Below are 19104 nucleotides of genomic sequence, written 5' to 3' on the forward strand. Positions count from 1 at the left end.
TAAGTTGATCTATGAATTCTTGATGGCTCTTGTTTTAACACCATATGTAGTGTCCAATTAAATTTAAATAAAAAAAATTAAAACCAACAATTGCACACTATGGTATTTTGGAATAACATTTAGACATAAAAGATGGAGTATCGGAAACATTGTAAGTAAACTTGCATGCAAAATGTGGAAGCGAATAAGGCATGTGAATTGTTATCAAGAAAAAGAGATGCTTATTGCACATTTGATATATAGAGTGAAAAGCAATTTATTTTAAGGCATGTGAATTGTTATCAATAAAAAGAGATGCTTATTGCACATTTGATATATAGAGTGAAAAGCAATTTATTTTTGCATACCCATGACCATCGAATGGTGTTTTCTTGGTTGCTTTGACATCCAAACTGAAAAATATTTGTGGTATGAAAGTAAAGAAATTCTCAAGATTGGATTTTAAAGAAGAAAAATGCATTTACTCAAATGATAAATTCATTTTTCAATTGTATTTTCAAAATATTGTAGTATTACTAATAAATTTGAACTTCAAAAGATTAACTAATGACGTCTCAAAAACAAAAAATTCTAAAATAAACTTAGAATTAGGCAATCTTTAAAAAGTTACCTACTGTCAATGCTCGTGTCATACTGTCAAATCTCACCCACCATATTTGATTGATAGAGGTGTATATCTATGCAATAGTTTGCACAGAAACTATAAACCTTACACTCAGTTATTTCTAACATGCTCTAGAAAGAAATCAATAAAACGCAAGGATTTTCCAACAAACAACATAACTAGCAACAAAAAGATGAAGAGAAAAATAGAATGCATTTTTGTTTAAATAATCTTTTCTTGTTTAAATAGAACTCAATATACGAACCATTATCCAATTTTCGATTTATATAGAAACTTGCATCCAATATATGTTATTGTACAAGATGTATGCTAACTCTTGGACATAAATATGTTAATTGAACCTTAGTTCATTGCATTCAAGGAAAACGATCAAAGTAATTTTAAAATGAAGAAAAACAATGCTAAGGATGCACTTTCACCCTTACATTCTTATATTGAGAAAATTTTGCACTATTCCCATTTGTTTTGGACCCACTTTAATTGGGTTTTTTTGGGAATTTAAGTAGTGTACGTGTGTGTTTTCATAAGAGTTGGTAAGTTACTTAAAACCTAATTCAATTCCATTTGCACACATTCCCAAGGCCTAGTCAAGATCCTTGATTTCTTGATTCATCCAATTGGGTCAAATATCCATACATGGAAATGATCCCAAAACTTTTTAGTTCAAATTTAATTATGGGTCCAAGACAACCCTTTTCTAGTTAATCATTACCCATTGACTCGAGCATAAAACATTTAAACTTACATGTGGGTGTTGTATGAATAGAGAGAACCTAATTACGTTATAGAAATTCATAAGCACTTACACTTAGCAACAAATTAGAAATCTTGCATGGTTGCATGTTGTCTTTGATCATTATGCCAAAACCATAAAAATAGATACTAAAGATCTGACCAAAGGAGAAGATACTTAAAGAACTCCTCAAATATGTTTATCACATAGATTATTTTACATATTTAGATTCTAAGAGGCAAAGAAATCTCTCCTTTTATTTGTTCTCGGTCAACCCTCTAGTTATATGGGTAGGGCTTCCTAAGAGTCACTTTTTGTTATTTAATCTGGTTCTTTCATATTGATTAAGTGTGAATTCAATCTAGAACAAAATAAAAAGTCAATTAATCATTTTTCATTTAAGCATTCTAGAACTAAATATATTTTAAATCATTACATAATATACAATTAAAAATCTCTAATCATACACAAAACTAATTTCTTATCCTTTCTTATCGTTTCAAAAATATAAACATTTTAATTACTATTTTAAATCCTTGTTCTAATATTAATTATTTAGTTGTGTTGGTTTCCTCACTTTAATCCTAGATATCAAAAAGGCGATTTTATTTCCTTTTCAAGCCTTAGATGCTTGAAACACGAGTTTTTTATTTTCTTATGTGTCTATGACCTATATTTGGGAAAATAATTTTCATAGACGCAATTTTGAAACTTTCTATGGAAAGATTGATTTTGCTTTGACCAAGTCTCTAGGTAACTCAATTTAACAATGATAAACCAACTTTAAAGATAGCATGCAGTATGCCTAGGATGATGTTGCAAGTAATTGATACAATTATGATGTTCTCGTATGGATGCTCTCATAATAATCATTTTATCTCCCAAGCGATTTACAAATGAATGATGATTTTTCTTAAATAGAACAAATAGCACACAAATATGCACAAATGTGCTTTAGATCATGAAGAATCCAAAAATACAAGAAAAAATCTACCAATAATCTTTTAACAATAAAAACACCAAAACCTCTATATTATTTTTCAACAACTTAACCAAAAATGCATAAGAGTCTTCCTTGAAAATGAAATCACAAATAGCCCACTATTTAGGATAACTAAGATGTACCAACTAAACAATCAAATTAAAAATTGTCTAGAACAATCAAATTGTTAAAAAATAGCAAAATGGTAATTTTATTAATTTTACATTTCAACAAATTTGAACCTAAAAATTAATCCATAACTTCTACACAACTAAATCAATCTTAAGTGAATTTTGATTAGAGACCACGCTCAAACATACATACATACATACATACATACATATATGTATTTTCAAAGTGTGACATAATTGACTAATATATTGATAATTAGATCATAGATCTCTATGAACTTTCATTAAAAAAAATAGAGAGAGAGAGAGAGAGAGAGAGAGAGAGAGAGAGAGAGAGAGAGAGAGAGCTTCAATTATATAGATCAAAAGTAATAAAATAAGTGATATGGTTAAGTGGTTCTAAAGCATGTTTTCAAGTTTGCCAATAATAATAAAGGAATGATGGAGTGGATCCAGAGAATCCAGAGAATCCAGAGAAACTGGAGAATTCAAAGAATCCAGAGGTCCCATAGAAATCAGAGGAATCAGAGCAACAACAGTTTTAAGAGGAGTGATTAGACATGGAACTGGGTAGGCTTTCCTTTGCGTTCGACACGGCTGGGCACCTCCTTTAGTCGTAGCTCTGCTTGCCCTTGGCGAGCAAAAGAACAAAATCTTTGGGAAAACAAGAATACTAAAGAATAAAACTACAGTAGGTTGAAATGACATAACCATGGAAAGCCTCGAAATGTTGGTTTTTCTCGACACCCAAGGTCCCTCCCTTCCTAGATTGATGTTTCTTCAAAGAAGCCTAGCATAGACTCTTGGGCAAGCAAAGTGGCAACATGTCCAAATAGCATTCCTCTTCAAACTAGGAAGTCCAACTTTGCTCCATCCAATGAGGCCCTTCCCTTCCAAATACTGACTCATTCTCAATGTCTTCATTCCCACTTCAGGGCTCCCAAAGAGCTACCTAGTCGCAAAGATTGTGGGGTTTTGGGTTTCAAAAATTCCTTTCCTCCTTGGCAAGTCCCTCCTTTCGATCATAAGCACCAAAAATGTAATAGGAAAGGCATGGGCAGTAAGCTTTTTGTCCTTCCTTCGGATTCTCTAAAACCAACAATTGCCCGCCTTAAGGAGAATGCCCTTTTTGCTCAATGGTGCGGTTGCCGAGGGGATAGCAAAGAAATCATGTCCTAGTGGACTTCCTTTTTCCCAGGAATGACCTCAATCAGACCATTGCAAAATAAGTTTTTTGTTTTTAGATTGTGCGGACTCTACACTGAAAGATGTTATCATTAATGGTAGCCCTCTCTTTTTTCAAGGTTCGACCTTCCATTTCTTAGACCGGAAACCAAGCTTCGACCCGGCTAATCACAGATTTTAGAAATCTCTAGTATGGCTTTCTCTAGTTGGTCTTCCATCTGAGTTTTGGTGTTCGGAGGCCCTTTTGAAGATAGGAGATGCTTTAGGATCTCTAGTGGGTATTGAGGAAGACTTCCTGAATGGACTTGAGGGGGATGTGGCTAACATCTATGTGGAAATAGATTTAAAACAAGGCTTTTACAGCGAATTAGAGATAATCTCAGAGGTGGGTAGATGGAAGCAGAAAGTTCAGAGACTGGGAAAGGAGACTCCTGGTAAATGCATTCTTCGAAATCAACAAATTAGCAACTACTCTATGGCTGCAGCTAGAGGTGCAATCTCTCCCCTTCAAACAGTTGTTGTTTTAAAAAATAATGAAATGAATCTTCACAGGGAGAACAAGGGATTGGCGACTCCGACATAACCGCTTGTTCTAGATGTTGTTCTAAAAAATGATGAAATGAACCTTCAGATGGAGAATAGGGGATTGGCGTCTCCAACAAAATCGCCTGTTACTGCAGCCTCATGCTATATTCAAACTCCAAGGCCCTCTCAGCTCTCAAATGATTTGATTGCGTAGTCACACAAATCTGTCCATTTTAATTAAATGAATATTTCCTATTTATTTGATTAAAAATCCACTAGCCATCAGTTAACTAAATTAATATTTAATTAATTCATCTTCAAATATTCTCCTATTAATTAAATAAATTATTCAATTTATTTTAATTAATTCATTAAACCAAATTCAAATCAATTAAATGAATAAAATCTATTTATTTAATTAAATCCCCCTTTTCCTCTTTTAAATAAATTAAATAAAACATTTATTTAAATCATTTATCCCCCCACTTGCATTTTCCTACAAATGCAACTTGCACACATTTATTGAAATAAATGAATTTTATTTTTAATAAAATCCTATTTTCCCTCACCCACCAAATCCACTTGCATTCCTAAACTCCTTCTATATTCTTCTAACCCCTTCCTAATTAGCCTAATCCATCCCCTAATTATTGTCACATTCCTAAGCAACTTGGAGTCACTTCTCAAAGACTTCAAAGTCTTTGAAAAGCATTTAATGCTTTGTGTGTTCAACAATTCAACCTCCAAAGTCTTCCAAAACCACTAATGGCTCTTACATGACCATTTATGGTTATTTCAACTTGCACTCATGTGTCTCCTCAAGCATTTATTGCTTTGACCATGGTTATCCCTTTTGCCTTTGCACAAGAGTTTATCCATTGGATAAAAGCTTTATTCTTTGAATAAAGAATTTATTCATTCAACTAACATTGACCTTAACTCCCAAGTTAACCTTCAGGTCATGTCAAGCATTTAATGCTTATTCCCTCTCCTCTCAACCTATCTCACATTGACACTTGTCATCCTGGGATTGGGTTGAAAGCCCTCACATGGATCTCAAACCATTCAATCCTAACCCTTGTTGAGATTGCTCAATCTCAACCATCCATTGCTCCATTTTTCCTATAAATAGAGCTCATTTCTTCATAATCCAGATCCTGAAAAACTCGTATGCATTTAAGCTATAGGTATTTTGAGAGAGCATTTTAGCATAATCAACTCATAATATTGTCATTTTGGTTAAAATAAATCATTTTAGTATCAATAGCATAGTATTAGCTTTTTATTCATATTTAGAGCAAATACTTCAATCTCAAACCTCCATAAGCATCCATAGTGCAAAACGCTGCTGAGAGCTACACTATTTTGGAACTTGGAGAGGAGAGGAACAAGGGAGAAGAAACCAAGAGCATGTTAGGAGGCATTTGGAGATGCCTCATCATATCTACCTTCTTAGTTAGATATTTTATCATGCTTTTGATATCTCTTTTGATATGCTTGTGTAGGAAAGTATTTTGTTTGTGATTTCTGACACTAACAGTTTGCCTTTTCTTCTTGTTTGTGTTTGTGTAGGAAAGTATTTTGTTTGTGATTTCTGACACTAACAGTTTGCCTTTTCTTCTTGTTTGTGTTTGGTTATCATTGACCAACCTTCCCTTTTTGCAAAGCATCATTTGGTGAACCCGACGTGAATCTAAACACCTATAAAACAATTTTTTTTGACAACTAACATGTTTGAATGTTGAACTTGACACACAGGTTGCACTTTAGTGCTATTGATCACGTTGTAGCGCTATTGCAACTTGTTGTTCTAGCGCTATTGTTCTTACAATAGTGCTATTGTACCAAGTTTAGTGCTATTGACATTGTTTGAGCGCTTGTGACCTTGTTTTGGCGTTATTGAGCATGTTTGAGCGCTTTTGCCTTTTCTGTCATTTTCTTCTTTTAGCGTGTTTGTGTTAAATAGCACTTCTGTTTAAACACAAAGTAGCGCTATTGTAACAGAACGTTGTAAAAACGACCCTGTAACCGAAAAAATAAAAATTCTTAGGCTTGTGGAAGCCCACCATAGGTTCGATTTTTACTAACTATTTGTCTCTTGTGCAGGTCTAAAAACCAACCTCTTTAAAATCAAAAACTTCCTTTTGGTGTTTTAAAATTGAACAACACAAAATTTGCTTTCTTGCAAGCTTAGGATCAAAATTTGTGTTTGGTGCTCTAAAATTGAACAAAACAACTTTTGTTTATTGCAAGTTTAGGCTTAACTTTTCATTTGGTGCTTAAAATCAACAAAACAAATCCATTTCTAGCATCAAACTTAAGCAAAAATTTACAATCCACACTTCAATTTTTGGTGTAATTAAAACTTACAATCCACTTGTTTCAAAAATTTTGCAAAGCAATTTTTCCTTCATACGTGCTTCAAATTAAGTTGACCGGGATTTTCAAAGTTCTAGTTTACTTAAAATTTTGCATTTGAGGTTTAAAAGAACACCATGATTGTTGGAGCAACATCTCCAAATAGTTAGAACACATTGCAATGGCAAGTTAAAAAGAACGAGTGTTTTTCGTGCTTGGCACACTTGTGCAAAGAGTTGGTCGAGTGGTCCTACTTCTAACACACACTATCCTCTCCCTTGGCTTTCGTGGTCTTAGGTGCAAGAGAAAAGTGTTAGTAACACTCAAATTTTTATCTTTTTAAGAGAGGCCTGCCAAGAGACACATCACTCTTGGGAACGAACTCGCGCGGTAAATCATTCGAGCCGCTATAGAAATCAGGTAAGAGAAAGTTGTAGCCTTGGGTATAGCTATTCCTACAGTGTAACTTGCCGAAAGGACAAATGGGCCCCACCACAAGTTACAAGGCTCTTCAGTGAGTCACTGCAGAATGAACTTATGTCCAAAGACATCGAAAATGACTAAACACCTTTAAGTAGTAGCCCACCCGTTCTATTGATTGAGAATATTTGAGATATAATTCAGTGCAAGAGCATAGATGGTTTTGCTCCCAAGATACTCACCATACATATTTCCTTGAGTAGAAACATAGCTTTTTGAAAAGTCACTTGTGGCTTGATAAAAGTGGTGACTCCCCCATCATAGGGATCATCTATTTGTTATACTCGCACAAGACTTAGTATATCACATCCTTACCTGCCACAGCGGGATTCATAAGGTACGTAGTACCAAAGTCGAAGAAATATCAAGATGTGGGCTGAATTTATCGCAACTGACCATTTGACCTTAGAGATACAAAGTGTTTGAAGTGTTTTCGTTTTAGTCAAAGACCAAGTACAAGTTGAGCCAACTTCAGGCTTTGGAAAGAAAACACCTAAAATACACTTAAAGGAAAGGGTCATAAAAAGTCCAAAGATTGGGTTGATCTAGACCCATACTCATTTGTGCCTTTTTAAGGCAACATTCTTGTGTTTGTGTGCTTGCTTTGTTTTCTTGTCAAAGAAGAATCAAAAAATCAATTCCAAAACAAGTATTCATCCAACCAAACATCTTTCAAAACAACCAAAAATATCAAAAACAAAGTGCAAACAACAAAGTATCAAAACTTTATGACCATTCTTCACATCTTGCAAAAGAAGAATCGTCATCAGAACATCAACTTGAAAAGAAGACCATTGAGCTCAAAGGCTTTGATCAAAAGGAGGAAATTATTCTATCTCAATAGGCAAATCTTTGTCTCTCATAGAGTTTTTCTACATCACATGTGTCTCTACCTTCAAGGCAAAACAAACGAATTTGATTCAGAATCATTAAACTATAGAGCTTTTATGCAATATAGAGCTTTGAGTTATCACAAAAACCAAGGAGGCGAGATCAATCCCAACTTCTTCCCAAACGTTTGTATCACATACAACATAACTCGAGAAACGCCACCAACGCTCGAAAGGGAAGAGGTAGAATTTGTTCCATTTGTGACACAAAGCTTTTATTGAAGTTAAAACATTTCATCCATCACCTCATTCATACATCATCACACATCATCATCAATCCATTCCAAACTCTCAAAACATTAAAAGGTTCTTGTCCTAAGTTCTCTTTTTAGATATTGCTTGAATCAAACACATCACATCACTTTTTAGATTGTTTCTACATCTAGGATAAGCTCATCCTAAGAGACACATCTACGCAGGTTAAAACTAGTTCATGAGTGAATCCTCTCATTACTAGGTAGTTAAATCTGTAACACATCTCAGATTTCTCTACACCTTATCACATCAAACCTTATCAAACAAACAAGTAATTCAAAGAAGGAATTTCAGTTACATCCACCTTTAAAGGGCTAGAGATCCACATGCAACACAATTCACCAACCATCAATCTCTCATTTCATCAACAACTCATCATCATTTTCGCTCAACTTCAAGAAAAACTTGTAAACAAAATGGCTCACACCCGATCACACTCACGACAACGAGAAGCAGAAATTGAAGAAGAAGAGGAGGAAAATATCAATGAATTTCAAGAAGCACTTGGAGGAAATGTGAATGACGAAAACCCAAGTACTCCTACTCCTGCAACAATAGAAAGGGCCCAGCATAACCCTCTTTTTAACAGACTTTTTGACGAAATACTCTGGAGCAATGCAAATGCTCACTTTTTAAAGCTCGTTCAAGAAGGACCCAAACTCCCCTCTGACTTTGATCTTGCCCAATTAAGACAAGCATCAGAATGGCAAAGTCACCATGAAGAGGAAAGAGGTAGAGATCCCATCAGATATAACATTCCTCGAGGTAATCCACCACCTCCTCCTCCAAATGAAATGGAGATGTTGCGGCAACAAGTCAAAAATCTTGCCCAACAACTTCATAGTGGTGTCAAGACTAACCAGTTCTCACTCGATGACATCTGTCCCTATCCCTTTGATAGGAATCTTTATATGCCACCCTTTCCACGAGGATTCGAAACACCCAAATTCGAAAAATATAGGGGAAAGGGAGATCCTCGCGATCATGTCATGGAATTTCATTCTACTTGCCTCGAAGTGGCATATGAAGACACATACCTAATGCGCCTTTTTCCCCAAATGTTGGGAGGAACAACCACATCATGGTTTTCTCGGCTACCAGGTGGCATTAGGACCTTTGAAGAGCTAATTCAGAAGTTCTTGGCACATTACTCTCATAACATTGAACTCGACATCACCATGGCTGATCTGTGCAACACTAAACAAAAACCAGGTGAACTATTCTCAGTATTCCTGCAACGATGGTGTCAAATGTCTAGCAGACGTTCTCTTCAGTTGCCTGAATGAGAACTAGTGGAAATATTCATTTCCAACTTAAACGAAGAAATGGAATTTCACCTGGATGTTAAGGACACGGACTCTTTTAATGACATGATCACCAAGGGTTTGAAATGTGAGCGGGCCCTCATCAAGAAAGGACTTATCAAAATCTATAATGAACCAAAGGATGGTCCTCGCCCATGCTTCAATAGTGATAAACCAAGCTTCTGGAACAAAAACAAGAATATCGTCAACAATGGGGTTGTGGATGCCAGAACTATCAAAAGTGCACAACCTGTGGTTCAATTTGCAGAACGGAATCCTCCACCTCAGAATAACACAATTGTTCCTTCAAATCAAGGTCGCATCACATCTCAAGATGAACCTAGACCTCGTCAGCAAAAACAAAAACTAACATACACTCCCTTAGGGGAACCCATCGAAACAGTATTGGGACAACTGGTTTCTCAAAATTTGGTAACTCTACCTAAAACATCAAACTATGAGCCTCAGGTCAAACTTGCATGGTGGAGAGATATTGAACACTGTGATTTCCATCAAGGGAGAGGACACAAGAGAAGTAATTGTCACATATTGAAAGATCTTATTCAGGATCTTATTGACCAAGGTGAAATTGAAATCGAAGGGCATGACCCAAAAACAACAAACAATGATCATCTAATGTTCAAAAATCCACTTCCATCACAAGATCAAAGGGGTCCTTCCACTTCCAGGAGAGGCACTGATACCACTGATTATACGCAGGCTACGTATAATTATACTGTAAATCACCTATATGATGCCAGTGAACAAATTGCAACTATAACCATCAAGAATCCCAGCTCCAATTGCAATGTTGTTACACGTCGCAACAAAGTTACCATAAAGGCAGCTCCACAAGGCACCACCTCCATACCAAAGTAGTACAATCTTGTGGAACAATTAGACAAAACGTCTGTGCTTATATCCATTTTAGAGCTATTGCACTTGTCTCCATCTCATAAAACAATCTTGGATCAAGCTCTCCAAGAAGCGTCAGTCCCTGCTAACCTGAATACAAACCAATTTCAAGCCATGGTTGGAAGTCTAAAGTCATCACCTTGTCTCACTTTTTCTGAAAGTGACAACTCTTCCTTCCAGCAACCTCATAACGCTTCGCTACACATTGAAGGCTTTATCAACCAACATAGGATCAAGCGAGTCTTGATCGATAATGGAGGAGGCCTGAATATTTGTACACTATAGTTCGTCACAGCATTGGGATATGCCATTGAATCCATGGATCCTCGCAAGAAGATCACAATCAAGGCCTATGATGATGCAGAGCATTCCTCCAAAGGAGCAATGGTACTACCAATCCGAGTTGGCCCTGTGGTAAAACACATCATCTATCAGGTTTTGGACCTTCCTCTGCCATACAATCTATTATTAGGAAGACCTTGGATACATGCCATGCAAGCCGTTCCATCCACCTACCATCAGTGTATAAAATTCCCACATAACGGCGTAGAGATCACAATCCTGGGCGATGCAAATCCCTTTGCATATTGTCATAATATCAGTCATCAACCAGAGATTACCGTTCCTAATAATAGAGAAGCCATCTCCTCCACATCATATATAAGTCCAGCCTCTCTTGCCAGTTCGAACACCACTATACCCAAGCAAGAAAAGCTTAAGATGAAAATAGTAGAGGAAGGTCCTGGGGAATACAATTTGAGTCAACTCTTTTGTGTGGGACAAACGCCCACTTCTCCTAGAACATATGGCAAACCGCAACAGTTACTCCAGCAACCACTAATCACGCCAGCATGTGCTTTGACGCCTTTCATCCTTGGAAAGAGTCAAGAAGAAGAAACCCAAGATGAGGACTTAGCGGAATGGATCTATAAAGATCCCATCACCACTGATATACCGCAAGCTACACTTCCCACGGATCAATATGGCAAAGGCCTCCTCATTATGCAAAGAATGGGGTATGATGGTCAGAGGGCTTTGGGATCTTGCAAACAAGGAAGACATGAACCACTGCTGCTGGAATTAAAGCCCAAAGGTAATACAGGCCTAGGCTTTGAAAAGGAGATCTTTCCTAAGCTCCGATTCAAAGGAAAACCCAGCAAACCACTATATCAGCCTATTACAAAGAGGACACCTTTCATTATCAAAGTAGTATCAAACACCATCACAACTGCCCCACCGAGGCTCAAAATCCCAACACAACCATCTACAATGTCAGTCATCCCACCAATCAAACCAGTAATCCCATCAGCAGCAGCAATACCATCAATAACACCATTAGCAGCAGCAACTGTATCCGAACTCGCAGCAGCATCTACAACACCAGCAGTTCCAGCAAAAGCATCTGAGTCAACACTACCGATACTCCCCGTATCACATTCAATAATCCCCATCATCCTTCCTGCAACACCAATCACTTCATCTACAACGGTACATCAACCGATCACACCCGCAGTGTTTAACACAAAGGACATCCCAGTATGGTATAGTAATCGGATGTTGGAAAGTGATTCAAAGACCGACTCACATGAATGGGAATTTGATTCCATACAGCTAAACACTTCAGATGAGGAAGACACATCACTACCTCCACCTCGCAAAGACATCCCTATTTACGGAGAAGCACAAATAAAGACTTCTTGGGTTCCTGAGCTGGAAACATCTTCCACAGACCCTACATCACATCCTACGCCTGATTCTGACAGGGAGAGTACCATCAACGACCTTCACCATAACATCTTAACCCTCACTGATACATCTAATGAACTTAACCTAATCAATGAAGTAATGCCCATTATCCATCCTGAACTCATCGAATGGAACCAACCAAATCCCCCATGTCTTGACCTCTTCCAAAACGACGAGGCCATCGTTGACTTTTTGGAATTAAGGGATAACCTGCCAAGTAGGGATCACAAAGCTGGATTTGCCATAGAACTTAATAGCGTAGCATACTTCGGGGCAGATGCCAAACCTTTCAGCTTCAAAAATATCACAATAAAACATGGATCTTCCAGTGAAAACCACACCATGGCACTGTTTGATTCAACAAAAGTAAAAAGAAAGAGCGTATCCAATGGTGAAAACCTCTCTGAGGCACCTGAGGATGAAGGGTTTGACATTCTCCCTGCTAGTACACAACAGGAACGATCAACAATTCTCATTGAAGAAACCAAAGAATACAATGTGGGGACTCTTGAAACTCCTCACCTCATACATCTGGCATCTCTTTTAACTCCAGAGGAACAACCCAAGTTTGTCGAATTCTTCCAGAAGCGCCAGATTAACTTCTCATGGTCATATGCAGACATGTCTGGGCTTGATCCTGATTTAGTCATCCATCACCTCACAGTAGCAGAAGGAGCCAAACCTGTCAAACAGAAGCTTCGCAAGATGCATCCTCAGATTGCAATACTAGTCAAAACAGAACTCAAGAAACTCCTAGTTGTTGGTTTCATTAGACCAATTGATTATGCAGATTGGATATCCAACATTGTGCCTATCGGGAAACCAAAAGGGGGCATCCACATTTGTACTGACTTCAGAGATCTGAACAAGGCATGTCCTAAGGATGACTTCCCCCTACCAAACATCGACATCATAGTGGACCTAACAACAGGACATGCCATGCTTTCACTCATGGATGGCTTTTCAAGATACAATCAGATAAAGATCGCACCAAAGGATCAACATAAGACAGCCTTCACATGTCCATGGGGCACATATTGCTGGAATGTAATGCCTTTCGGCCTAAAGAATGCAGGAGCGACCTATCAACGAGCAATGACCACCATCTTCCATGACATGATGCATACTATGATGGAAGATTATGTTGATGACTTACTAGCAAAATCACTCACCAGAGAAGGTGATCTCGACATATTAGATAAAATCTTTGATAGACTGGAACAATACCATGTTCGACTCAACCCAAAGAAATGTGTCTTTGGAGTAACCGCAGGGAAGCTTTTAGGATACATTGTCTCAAGCAAAGGTATTGAGGTCGACCCAGCAAAGGTAAAAGCAATCATGGACATGCCACCACCAAAGAATATCAGTCAGCTAAGGACATTACAAGGACGCCTCCAATCCATCTGAAGATTCATTGCACAACTGGCAGATAAGTGTCATCCCTTTACACACCTGCTACACAAAAATATCCGCTTTTAGTGGGATGCCAGATGCCAACAAGCATTCCAAATGCTTAAAGACTGTCTCATGAATACACCATTGTTGATCCCACCAGATCGAAGTAGACCTCTGTTACTCTATATATCAGCAACAAGTACAGCATTGGGTGTACTATTGGCACAACATAATGCAAAAGGGAAAGAGTGCGTTGTTTACTACATATCTCGTACACTAGTGGGCTATGAACTCAATTACACACCTATTGAGCAAGCTTGCCTAGCAGTGATCTTGGCAGCCACTAAACTGAGGCACTATCTGTTAACACACAAGGTACAACTCATTGCAAAGATTGATCCACTCAAGTATTAACTCAGCAAAGCAGCATTGACAGGCCGCTTGGCCAAATGGGTAATGATTCTTAGTGAATTTGACATCAAGTATGTGGACCGTAAAGCTATCAAAGGTCAAGTTATTGCAAATCAATTGGCCGAAGCACCACTCATAGACGATCATCCTCTCATTTCCAATTTTCCAGATGAAGAGATATTCATAATCACAACAGCACAACCATGGAAACTATACTTTGATGGTTCATACACTAGGCATGGCTCGGGGGCAGGCATTTTGTTTATCACACCTCAAGGTGACAGCATCCCGAAGTCTTACAGGCTCACATTTCCATGCACCAACAACATAGCAGAGTATGAGGCCTTGATCACAGGACTCAGGCTGGTCGTACAATGGAAATTACAAGAACTACAAGTATATGGCGACTCACAACTAGTCATTCGACAAGCAACTGATGAATATCAAACCAAGGATGACAAACTCATGCCATACAAGCAAATGGTGGACAGTCTAAAGGCATCATTTACTACAATTACCTTTGAGCAGATACCTAGAGATCAGAATTGAGTTGCTGATGCTATGGCTACTATCGCATCTCTCCTAGATCTTTTGCAGAATTCAACACGCTACGAGTTCTTGTTAGAACAGCTTTGGATCCCTGCTTATGATATCCCCGAATCCGAGATGATATGTTGCCTTGTCGGTTCTGAATCCCCATGGTACAGTGATTTCTACACCTATCTCTGCGATCACACCCTTCCTCCTAACCAATCGAATAACCAACGTAAAACCTTCATTCGCCAAACTGCTCGATATACCATTATTGTCGAAACCCTATACCGACACAGTCTTGATGGTACTCTCCTTCGATGTCTGGAACAGGATGAGATAAAAAAGGCCTTGGAAGAGGTACATGAAGGAATTTGTGGAACTCATGCAAGCGGTCCGTCACTAGCCAAGAAACTCCTACGCAATGGATACTATTGGCCATCTATGGAAAAAGACTCCTACTACTTTGTCAGGAAGTGCAAGAAATGTCAAATTCATGGAGACCTAATACATGCACCGGCACAAGAATTGCAACCAATCACAACACCATGGCCTTTTTGTCAATGGGGCCTTGACCTTGTGGGTAAAATCCATCCATCTTCATCCAATGGCCATAAATTCATTATTACGGCCACCGAATACTTCACAAAGTGGATCGAAGTTGTTCCACTTACCCAAGTTACCGGCAAGCAGATCGCCTCATTCATCCTCAATTACATCATCTGTCGGTATGGTGTACCCATGTCCATCATCACAGATAATGGTCTTCCTTTCAAAACCAAGATGTCCGTGAACTCTGTGAAAAATTTCACATCCAACACCGCTTTTCCACTCCCTATTACCCACAAGGAAATGGCCAGGCCGAAGCATCAAACAAAAACATATTAAGGATCCTAAAGAAGACAGTCAATGATGTCAGTCGTGATTGGCATGTTCAATTGAATCCAACACTATGGGCATATCGAACTAGCATTCGAACCCCCACAAGCGCAACTCCATACTCATTGGTCTATGGTGCAAAAGCTATTCTACCTATTGAGGTTGAGATACCATCCCTACGAGTTTCCTTGCACAATCTCATCGATGATGAAGCATACAGAATATCCCGTCTCCAAGACTTAGAGCTACTTGATGAGAAACGACAAGCTGCATACAACCACCTCAAAGCCTATCAACAACGCATGAGCAGAAGTTATAATCATCGAGTTAGGCCTCGTACATTCGAGGTAGGTGATCTTGTTCTTCGAGAAAATCCTCGTAACCAACCCAACCGATAACATCAAGGAAAGTTTGAATCAAATTGGTTGGGCCCATATGTTGTCACTACTGTATTTGGGTCTGGGGCATATCAGTTGGCTACGTCAGAAGGGGAACTGCTAGCAGATCCGATCAACAGCATGCACCTCAAACGGTTTTACACCTAAAAAAGTTGTACAGAGCATCAGGCTCCCATCTATACTGGCAAAAATACCAAAAACATCCAGATCAATGACCTGAAGAAAATACAAAAACATCAAAATAGTAAAGAAAAATCATGCATCCAAACGGTGAACAACCACTCCGGTGGCACCTTGGGTAAGTACGATGGTGAAAACCTGGCAAACAGGCACCACTCGTAAAAAGCTATGGCTCCATTGTCTTTCAAACTTGTTGCGATCCCATCTACTTCATAAATACATCCATCTGTCCCAAACCATGGCTTGTTATACATCTGCAATTAAGAAAGTACTGCATGCGTCTTGCATCCCTCTTTTTCATAGTTCTGACTAAACTGGGGGCAATACCCTTAGCCTATTGATGGAAGTGGATTCTACTTTGTCTTGTGATTCATTAAAGTTAAACATTCAAAACTATCTCACAAAATCCAAAAACATTCAAAACTATCTCACAAAATCCAAAAACATTCAAAACAATTCAAAAATCCAAAAACATTCAAAACAATTCAAAAATCCAAAAACATTTAAAACTATCTCACAAAAATCCAAAAACATCAGAAAACATCAAAAATCACACAAAAACATGGCAACACCTTGTACATACTCATCCGAGCAGACACCAAACAAGCATTGAAAGATACTCGCACGATGATCACTTCTCAAAATTGACCAAAACAATCGACATCAACAATCAAATTGTCTTCAACAAGGATGCATCCTTCCTTACCAAAACAAAGACAAAATGACGTTTTCTTTGACAAGAAAATTGTGTTAAGCTATCAAATACTTGGTTGATTAGTGAAGTAATTCATTTGTTTATATGTATCAGGTTCTTACAGCATTGTTTGTGTATCTTCTGCGAATTATTCCGATGAAGTATTGGGGCATGTCCTCATGGTGTCTACGTGGGAAGTTCACTAAGCTACGTGATCTCATGCAAAATGTAGTCATAGATCACTACAGCTTGCTGACTACAGCGTATACCTCGACCATATGAGCATGAACCATTACCAAGGATCCATATTCTTTATTCTTTATGTACATATTGTTTGCTTACAGGAACAATGCTCCTTCTTTGGTTCCTCCTCATCCAATTGGAGAAAGGTTTTGTTTCTTATTAAGGTATGAACTTGTCTCAGGATATGATCAATTCAAGATCAAGGAGGACGATCCAAGTCATACATGAACGAAGATGATCCTTGTCTGTTCCGCAAGCAATACTCTGGTCGACTTGAGCCTTATATCAAGTCGTTTGTATTAACTTACTATATCAAAATCCATGTAAGAAATACTCAGGTCATCTTGAATCTTTATGTCAAGATGCTTGTATTCTCTTCCAACATTTTAAAGCTCAATGATGAAAATAGAGCACTATGGATTGTCATGTCATCCCATCTGTTTATATATTGCATTTTGTTGCATATCACCCATCCATTCACTCATTCATATATATGATTTGTATGCAAATATGAACAAGGTTAATATGAACAATTATGTGAGAATTGAGTTGGTCTTGGATACAATCACGACCGAGTACTCTGATACATCATCAATGCATCATGCAAAGTCTAAAAAACCTTGCATTCATCATGATCATGCCATCATTACATTTAAGTTGCATTTTGCATTAAGTACATTCATGTCATTTTTAATTAAAATTGCATATAGTTCATTTAATTTATTGCCATTAGTTTTCATTAAATCATTTGCATCATTGCATAATTCATTCATATGATCAAATTATCCTTGATTATATTAACCATTGGCTATGCATTCATTTAGTATCAATTATCCATTATCATTTTATCATCCTTTATCATTGCATACATTCACTTATCTATTCATTGATTGAAAGGTGCATTCATTCATCCATTATTAAGTATCTTATTATGCTCATTTTAGGATTCATTTTACATTGCATTCATTATCCCTTTTTAATTGCATTAAGGTGCAGTTATTAAACCATAAGTTGTAGTATCATCACATTATCATTTTTACTTAATCATATTAAGGCATTTAGAATCATAAAACCATTTGTTTCCAAACATTGGTTCATACCATTTTATATATCCATTATACATATGCATTCATTTAGACATTATCATATAAACATTTGTACTTTACATTTTGTTTATCCATATTACATTCATCTAAAAACATCTAGATGCATAAACATACATAACATCATTCATTCAAACATTGCATTAACATCATTGCATATCATTATCTCATCATTATATCAAAATACGAAACATCAAAATCATGTTCATAAATTATCATAAGCATACACCATCATCATGGCATTACATACATAAAGCATTACATCAAACAAAATGTGTACACATGTATAAACCTACATTCATATGTCAGTCTCCAACATCATAAATCATCATAAAAGCATGCATATAGGAATCATCTCATAAAAGCATACATATACGCGTATCCATCTAAGCATAAACTCACAAAACACCATCCTGCATAGCATCCATACATCACAATATGCATATAAATCAAAAAATGGGATCTCCTCATATATATCATCTCATGTATCAGAGTATAATGAAGTTTACAAAATCAGCTACCAAGAGCCATCCAAGATACAGTTCAAAAATAAAATACATATATGCAAAATGCTCTCTCGGATGCCACTCTGACCAGATGTTGTACCACCATTGCCACCTGCTCCCCCACTGGGCCCCGCACCATCTGATCTATCTCTCCGTGGAGGCCCCATCAATCCCCCACTAGCTCCTGTACCCCCTGACCTGTCTCTCCGTAGAGGACCCATCACTCCCCCACTGCTCTGCATCCTCTGCGACCGCTCTGACCTGGTCTGTCACATCTGTGTATAGCTCAGTGCTCGCTGACTAGCTGGCACCACCTGCTCATATAATCCCCACCAATACTCTATCTCAGCTTGTGCCCGTCCAAACTGTCTCATCACCTCCCCAGTAGGACCCTGTGCTCCTACTCCAACCCGGACTCTCTCATGTAGCTCTGCTAATCTTTCCACTGCACTATCCCTCTCCCGCAGCACTACAGTCAGCTCCGCCTCTCGTGCAAATAGCTGAACATCTCTAGCTACAACCTCTGCCTCCAAAACCTCCACCCGTGTCTCAGATGCCTCAAGTTGAGACTGTAAATGTACTATCAGTCGCTCCCGCACATCTCCACCTGATCCCTCTCCTGTCTCCATGGA

The sequence above is a fragment of the Cryptomeria japonica genome, chromosome 6 (genome assembly GCF_030272615.1).
Source record: "Cryptomeria japonica chromosome 6, Sugi_1.0, whole genome shotgun sequence".
NCBI lineage: Eukaryota > Viridiplantae > Streptophyta > Pinopsida > Cupressales > Cupressaceae > Cryptomeria > Cryptomeria japonica.